Genomic DNA, 8,821 nt, shown 5'->3' with positions numbered 1-8,821 from the left:
TTGGTTGCTGGGCCCAGGCTGGGGGATTTGAACCCGCCACCTTAGGTGTATGTGGCTGGCGCCTTAGCCGCTTGAGCCACAGGTGCCGAGCCACATTACTGGACTTTTAAATTCAAAAAGCAATCTTTGGCTGTCAAATACCTGCCTCCTTAAATATCAAGACTTATTACCAGAAGGACCAGTGCTACAATTATGCACCTGTGCTGCTTTGAATCCTGCCACTTTCCGCCCCAAATCCAATGAGGAACTAGGGCACGATTGCCAACAAATTATAGCACAGACCTATGCAGCTAGAGAAGATTTACAAGAAACCCCCCTATCTAATCCTTGCATGGTTTTCTATAAAGATAGAAGTTCTTTTGCAGAACAAGGAACTCACAAAACAGGCTAGGCTGCAGTTACTCAGTACGCTGTAATTGAAGAGCGGGTCTCTCCCTCCAGGAACTAGTGCGCAATTGGCTGAGCTAATAGCTTTAACCCGTGCTTTAGAAATTGGGAGAAACAAAAGAGTCAGTATATACACTGACTCAAAATATGCCTTCCTCATTTTACATGCCCATGCTGCTATTTGGAAGGAAAGACAATGTCTAACTTCCAATGGCACTCCCACTAAATATCATCATGAAATAGACAGGTTGTTACAAGCCATTCATGCTCCACAAGAAGTAGCAGTTATTCATTATAAGGGACACCAAAAGACCTTAGATGAGATTTCTGAAGGTAACCAGCTTGCTGATAAAGAGGCCAAAATAGCAGTACAGAAAGGAACAATCCCCCTTGTGACACTCCTTATTTGGGAGGGATCACTTGAGAACCATGCACCTTGATATACCCCAAAAGAAAAGGAATAGGCTTTATCCAGAGACTATTCACTACTTCCATCAGGCTGGTTACAAAATAGAAGTGGACTTTTGCTATTATCTGCTGCCAGCCAATGGAAAATACTTAAAACTTTACATTGGTCTTTTTATTTTGGCACTGAAAGTACCTATCAAATGGCTAAAGCTCTCTTTAATGGAAAAAACTTATTTAAAACCATAAAACAGATAACAAGGACTTGTGAAGTATGTTAGAGAAACAATCCTTCAAATCACCACCCAGCTCCCCCAGGTATACAGAAACAAGGTAAATATCCAGGTGAAGATTGGCAAATGGATTTCACTCATCTTCCTAAGGTACATGGAGTACAATATTTACTGGTATTTATGGATACTTTTACTAATTGGGTTGAAGCATTCCCTTGTAGGATAGAAAAGGCCCAGGAAGTTGTAAAGGATTTAGTACATGAGATTATCCCCTGGTCTGGACTCCCTCGGAGTTTGCAAAGTGATAATGGGCCAGCTTTCAAGGCAGCTGTTACACAGGGAATATCTAAAGCCCTAGGCATAAAATATCATCTACACTGCTCTTGGAGGCCCCAGTCCTCTGGGAAGGTAGAAAAAAATGAATGATAAAATCAAAGGACAGTTACGAAAGCTAACTCAAGAGATTCTCATCTCCCTTGGACTAAATTGCTTTCCACTGTTCTCCTTAGAATAAGAAATTTACCTCAGAAACTCAGTTGTAGCCCATTCGAATTATTCTATGGAAGACCTTTTTAACTAATGATTTATTATTAGATCAAGAAACTACAGAATTAGTAAAACATATCACTTCTTTAGCTAAATTTCAACAAATCCTTGAAAACCTTCCCACATTTTCACATTCAACACTAAAGGAGCTTTCTTTTCTCTCCTGGAGATCTAGTCACCAGGACTAGAACTCTTCCCTCCCATTCACCTTCCCTAACCCCAACTTGGGAAGGTCCCTTTTCTGTTATCGCATCTTCTACAGCTGTTAAAGTTATGCAAATAGATTCCTGGATACATCATTCACGAGTAAAATCCTGGAACCTTCTACAGAAGCAGACCACGAAGAGAATCAACCACAGTCCACCTACACTCGTGAGCCCAAGGAAAATTTAAAGTTATTGTTTAAAAGACAGCAAGGGAAGTGTTAATATAGTTTTCTTTTTAAACATCCCTGACTTTGTTCTTCTAACCTGACACTATATATAACCCCCTCCTCTCACTGTTCTACCCTTGCCTTCTAATGTGCTAATCAGATTTGTGTCTTCCAGAAATGTCATCAAGCCACATACAGTAAAGATGGTTCCAGACCAAGACCTGAGTCTATCGTGGACCCCTGCATCACTCTCCCTCCAGAGAAACCCTAACTGCCCCCTCCTACCATCGCCCGACTCATCAGGAAGCAGTTAGATCAAGTCTTCAGGCTTCCTTCTTTTTCCCTAACAGAAGTTAGAGTTCCTACTCGGAGAGGGAGGGTTGATTCAGGACAAGGGACATCCCAACCAGCTCATGGAGCTGGGGGGCGCAGACCGGCTGCTTCTGCCTTGGCTGTGTTGGTGCGGTGGCAGCAAGCAGCGGGACCAGTGGGCTGGAGGGTATGAAGGGGGGTGCCCATTTCCTAGGCCTGGGAATGAAAGGGATTTTAGCCACTCATTTGGGACCTAGACACAACCCAGACACGATGTCACCTTGCTGAACTCCCTGTGAAGCAGAGACTCTGTCACCTCCTTTGCCGAAGACACCGAGGCACTTGGAGAACTGAGGAAGGCAAGGGGCCGAGAGGAAGAGGGTGTGCTGCCATTCTCACGTCATTAAGTGAGGACCTGGAGGCTTGGGGTTAGGTGACATGTATCTGATCCAGTGTCATACAGTAGACCTGGGCCTCCAACTCAGGCCTCTGGACTCCTAGCATGTTGCTTCCTCCTGGAAGTTTCTGAACCAGAAAATGTCTGACCCAAAGCAAACAGCCAGATGGTCAGTAGAAGTCAGCTTATACTACAGTGAACAGTAGAATACCAGCTCAAAGAAACACCTACTATTTCTCTGCAGTGAGTCTCTGTCTTCTGTTGCTGAAGGGGCCAAGATGTCTCCACCAATAGCAGTGATCTGGGTTTGGGGTGGAGCATTTTACCTGGCCAGCCAGCTGTTGGAATTGCAGAAGCTAGTCCCCCCAGTTACAAGCTACCCAGTATGCTCCAGCACAGACAGCCAGTTCTATTACTTCATTCAGTTTGCAAAGTTAATCCAGCACTGCCAAGTTCCTAGTAGGCTCCAGCTTTTCTTCTGGACCTTCCCTTGGCCTCCACACCTAGCCCCTTCTGGGCTTCTTGGTCACCAGGGAAGCAAAAACTTTCTGTTGGTTTCTTCTGGGAGTAGGCAACCTCATTAGCCTTTTATAACTCATGGAGTCCCGTCCCCCATTTCCTTCTGTTCTCCAAGTGCCCTGAGCTTTGGTCTGCAGCATAAACACATTCCCCTCTGTATTCACCCCTTCCTTTCTGGAACCTTCTCCAATCAACTTACCTCTAGGGAGGGGATGTTCTCCTCTCTAGCCATGCTTGTGTCAAAGCACTCTTCTTTCTGATTCCCCATTTCTTAAATGGTTTTTATTTTTCTTTCTTTCTCCTTTCCCATGGGTAGCTCAGAGCACAGTTGTGACAGTGACTAACCTCTGCCTAGCCCTGGCCCCACCACCTTTCCTAACACTGCAAAACCTACCCTCGGCCCTTCTGCTAGATGCCCAGTCTGTGCTCTAGTTTGCCCCCTGCATGCCCCTTTCTATCTGGCTCGCTCTCTCTCTTTTTTTAGAGAAGGAATCTTGCAATGTTGCTTTGGCTGGTCTCAACCTTCTGGCCCCAAGTGACCTTCCTGGCTTGGCTTTCCAAAGTGCTTGGATTAAAGGTGTGAGCCACTGTGCCTGGCTGGAAAATAAATTTTTTTTTAATAAGGTAAATAAGGCTCGGCGCCTGTGGCTCAAGCGGCTAAGGCGCCAGCCACATACACCTAAGGCGGCAGGTTCGAATCCCCAGCCCGGGCCCGCCAAACAACAATGATGGGTGCAACCAAAAAATGGCCGGGTGCTGTGGCGGGCGCCTGTACTCCCAGCTACTTGGGAGGCTGAGGCAGGAGACTTGCTTGAGCCCAGGAGTTGGAGGTTGCTGTGAGCGTGATGCCATGGCACTCTACCCAGGGGGATAGCTTGAGGCTCCGTCTCAAAAAAACAAAAGGTAAATAAAAACTAGTAGTGATCCTAGTCCCTAGAGATAGCTGCAGTTAATATTTTGATATATTTCCCTACAGCCTTTTTTCTTGGGCTTATACATATTTCAGAAACTTTATATTTAGGTTTCTCGGTTAACATTATGAGCATTTCCCTATGTTATTAAATAATCTTACAAACATACTATTGAGTGCTCCATATATTTTTCTGTGCTATGAGTATCTAATAATTTATGTAACCAATATGCAGAAGTTGGATATTTATGTTGTTTCAATTTACCGCCATTATAAATAAAGCTGCAATGAACATCCTTTTGCATAAATCTTTGTATATATCTCTGAATTAAGATTTTCTACCAAGAATGAATTATACAAAGTAAATTACTGCTCTAAGAGTGAATATGTTAAGGCCCTTGATAATCATATTTAAATGGTTCTTTAGAGACGTTCCACTAATTGACAATCCTCCCACACTCAGGGTATGAGAATTCTTCCCACCAGAATATTATCATTTAAAACGAAAGAATCTGGCTGGGCATGGTGGCTCACACCTATAATCCCATCACTCTGGGAGGTTGAGGTGGGTAGGATCGCCGGAGCTCAGGAGTTGAGATCAGCCTGAGCAAGAGCGAGACCTCATCTCTAAAAATAGCCGGGCATTGTGATGGGCACCTTACAGTCCCAGCTACTCGGGAGGCTGAGGCAAGAGGATCACTTGAACCCAAGAGTTTGAGGTTGCTGTGAACTATAATGCTTCAGCACTCTACCCAGGGTGATAGAGGGAGACTCTTTCTCAAAATAAATAAATAAATAAAATGAAAGAATCTTTGCTAAAAGGAGAAATGAGAGCTAGAACCAGTTTTTACAGGATGATGGTCTTGACTTAGATATGCATTGGTTGAATTAGAACCAGGGCTCCTTCACCTCAGCGCTCTTGACATTATGGACTGGGTGGTTCTTTGTATGAGGGGCCAGGGCTGTCCTGTGCATGGAATGATGTTTAGCAGCATCCCTGGCTACCTACTAGATGCCAGCTGATACCCCTCCCCCCAGTAATGTTGACCAAAAATATCTCGACATTGCCCAATGTCCCCTGGTGAACAGAACCACCCCTGATTGAGTGCAACTGAGTTATACTGTATTAACTATTGGTTACAAGCAACAGAAACCAACTCTAAGCAAAAATAGGGCTTTTATTAGAAGAATCACTGGCTATCATGGAACCAAAGGACAGGGATGAAACTGGGCCTCCTCTTCTCAGTTCCAACTCATTCTTCCCTCTTGCCAAAGACTTGCTTTCTCTGTGTTCTCGACTGCATGAAGGAAAATGGCCTCCACTAACATTTCCAAAGCTCCTCTCCTTTTTGTTTAGGAGAAGTTTAGCCTATGCTGGAATCTCTTGGTTCCAAATCCAAATTCTCAGGGAGGGACTCTGATTGGCCCAGCTTGGGTGGGTTATGTGCAGCTGGTCCAATCAGCATGGCTGTAAGGGGAGGAGAAGGGCACTTGGCTCCTGGGAGTCTTGGTGTAACCATGTGGATATGCAGTTTTGAGAAAAGGAGGTGCTGGGCAGCTGATCCTCTAGGAGTTAGGTGCCCACACATCTGAAGGAGGTCTGTTGAGTCCACACATGCACAACTGTACCGATGTCTAAACTGAACACATTGCCTATAAGGGCAGGGACTGTCTCGAGTGGTGTTTCCCTCCCAGTTCAGCCTAGACTTCTAGGCTTGATGATGACTATTGCTGTGCCACCCATGCTTTAGTTTAGGGGTCTTTGGGGGTGGAGTAGCCACTCTGTGACCATCTGACATAGCCTCTTCAAGCAGGTGCAACTTACACAACCACCTTTAAAGTCTGGCGTTTGCAAGACCCTAGTGGTGTTGTATGGGGGAAAAAACTGCCAGCCTTCCTTCATAAAGCTGGTTTTGGAGCATGCAGCTGCTGAGGCAGAGGAGCCCTGTGCCATCCCTGCACTGCTCTGAGTGCTAGAAATTTAGCTGCTGCCTCTGAGAAGGGAGCAAGTCGGTGCATGGTCAACATTGCCCCTGAGAAGTAGCCCCTGGGGACAGAGACTTTCCCCCCTATGGATGCTTTGAGCTGTTGGGCAGAAGAACATAACTGTTTCTCACACTCATATTCAAGGAAAGAGCCGTCCTCTTCTGAAAGTCTCTCCCGCCCACAGACTCCATTCCTGCCCTCACCCTGCTGTACAGCCTTGGCTGAGTCACTTCTTTTAGAGCTTCAGTTTTTCCAACAGAAGTGGGAATGGTATCTGCTTTACTTTCTTCACAGCATCAACAAGATATCAGATAGGAAAGGGCTTTCCAAAGTATATTGCAAAAACAGTAGACATTTATCATAAAAAAAGTATTTATCATTATTTCCCCTCTGGAGAAATTCTAAATCCTTCAAGGCCACCTATTGGGGCCAATACTTCTGCTGAGCTGGCCCTCCCAGACCTGGAGCTGGCTCCAGATTTCTGCTGATACGTGAATATTTTACAGAAGTTTCCCCTAGAAACCCAGAAACCTGAAAACGAGGTGAGTCTCTATTACCTGTGTGACTGTGACCATGTTAATTAACCTCTCTGGGCTTCCATTTCAGCATCTGTAATATAGGCACAGGAGAAATATCTATTCATAAGTCATTCATGCTTGCCTTGCACAGGATAAGTACTCACTCCGTGTTTTCTTACTTCATGTAGATCACAATGTGCCAGGCAATGTGCCAAGTAACCCAGGACCAGCCCTTAGTATACTTATGGTTTACCGGAGGAGATGGCATCCAGATCATGTTATAAAACAATGTGGCAAATCAAATGATAGTGCTCTTTCTGCCCTTGGGATTGGGATCCTCTCGGATGCTCCTCCCGAGGCTATAGGAGAGATGTCAGGTAAGGCAGGACATAGTAACACCCATTTTCTTGGGCTCTCTGCAGAGAAGACAGATTTGAGACCTACTTGTTGCAAGGACCTGGAGGAATGCCCTGCTTCTCACCTCTCAGGCTCAGCTCTCCTCTCAGTGGGGAAAAAAAAAAACCCTTCCTTTAAAGAAGAAAAGTAGTTGCCCAATGTTTTCAACCCTAGAGCAATGTTTGGGAGAGGACATGTTGTAGATGGGATATAACACAGTGATACTGATGCCACAAAGATTGCCCATGACGTGGAAAGTAATTATGTTGTGCACCATAGATCACTGGCCCTGTGTTTTCTCAGGCCCTCAGAACCGTAAGCTGTGTGCAAACCTGCTGGCTACCTGCCACTAAGGAAAGTGGTGGACATGGGGCTCAACTTAGGAAAGGCAGAGATGTAGCATCCTGGGGAGGCGAGAGTGCCAGAGCTAGAGAGGGGCAGGGAAGGGGTTGGAAACTACAGCAGGTGCAAGGACAATGCTGGGAGCCGGCTGGGGCCAAGTGTGGTGGGGCAGGTCCCCATCTGTGGTCCAGGACTTCTCTGGTGAAGCATGGCCTTGCTTCTCTCAGTTCTCGTGGGCACAGGGATGTGTCCCCATGGGCAGCATGCGGATTTTGTGAGGACTTTTTTTTTTTTTTTAGCTTATCTTTGGTGTCAGATATCAATGAAAAGTAGACATGGGCTCTTTTGTTTTCGCTCATCAGCTTTTGTTAGTATTTGTGTATTTAATGTGTGGCCCAAGACAACTCTTACTCTTCCAATGTGCGGCCAAAAAGAAGAAAAGTTTGGACATCCCTGAAGCCTTGGACCTCCCTAACCTGGCCGTGTAGACGGCACAGGGGCTGGCCTCTCCAGGTGGGGGACAGGAGCAGAACATGAGATTCTGCCTTCAACAAGGTGATAGTGAGGAAAGTCTCATGGGGACTGGTCTGAGGACCAGCCCGGAGGAGATGACAACAGACTCCTTAGGGCTACAGGAGAGCGGCTTGCTTACTTTGAGGCCCTTCTCTCATTTCTCTTTTCTTTCTTTCTTTTTTATTCAGTCTCCGTAGAGACCGTCCAAAATTGCCAGTGCTGACTATATTGCAAGTCATCACAGCAGAGTATTGGGAAAAGTTTTCCATTAGCAATAATCGCGCCTCGGATAAACCTCATTGGTTACCATACGGCCACTGCGGGAAGCTCTCCCATTTCTCTTTTCTGTATCAGCGTGTGACTGCACCACAAGCCTCCACCTACGTTTATACGCACACCCAGGCGGTCCCTCCGCCATCCACATTCACAGCTACACGTACTCTTGGTGCAGGTCCCCTTCATCTAGGGCTGCACGCAGACCCCACTTTCTGGACCCAGGTAGGCTCATAAACCAGTTTGATCAACGTTCCTTCTAAGCCGCCACTCCCACGGAGGAGAGTGATGCCCTAAACAAGACCGCATTCCTACACAATGGTGGTTTGAAAATTAACTTCTGCCCACAGGCCGCTGGCACCAATGGTTGTGACAGATTTTAAACATACATTCTATTTCCCCAAACCCCCTGTCTGCGGGGAGAGAGAAGCTGCCTATGAACCTCTAGACAGCCCAAACCAGCTGCCCACCGCCACCCCTCCGCTGTGCCAGAGGCTTTGCTTCGTTCTTTCACTTATCTGTAATAAACTCTGTCCTGTCGCTTACTCGTGGTGGTCCATGAATTAATTCTTCCATTTTCTGAGACCAGGGACCTGGGAGAGAAATTCCGGTAACACTCTTAGCCCTGTGTTCAGCTATTTGTGAAGAAACTCCCTTTCGACATGTGGGTAAATGAGAGCTTCCGGAAGTTAAAAAAAATAATCAGCGTGA

At 46.0% G+C, this 8,821-nt stretch overlaps 1 non-coding gene across 1 annotated transcript; it reads right to left on the bottom strand.

Moving 5' to 3' along the window:
• Nucleotides 1–8,025: 8,025 nt before the first annotated feature.
• Nucleotides 8,026–8,166, bottom strand: LOC111726161. Its single transcript, XR_002774009.1, has one exon. It is a non-coding gene; the product is annotated as a U4 spliceosomal RNA (small nuclear RNA).
• Between the last annotated feature and the right edge of the window lie 655 nt (nucleotides 8,167–8,821).

The sequence above is a fragment of the Otolemur garnettii genome, unplaced genomic scaffold (assembly GCF_000181295.1).
Source record: "Otolemur garnettii isolate 467f Iridium unplaced genomic scaffold, OtoGar3 scaffold00055, whole genome shotgun sequence".
Taxonomy (NCBI): Eukaryota; Metazoa; Chordata; class Mammalia; order Primates; family Galagidae; genus Otolemur; species Otolemur garnettii.
Note: the sequence above shows the minus strand (reverse complement) of the source record. Positions and strands in the feature narration are given on the sequence as shown.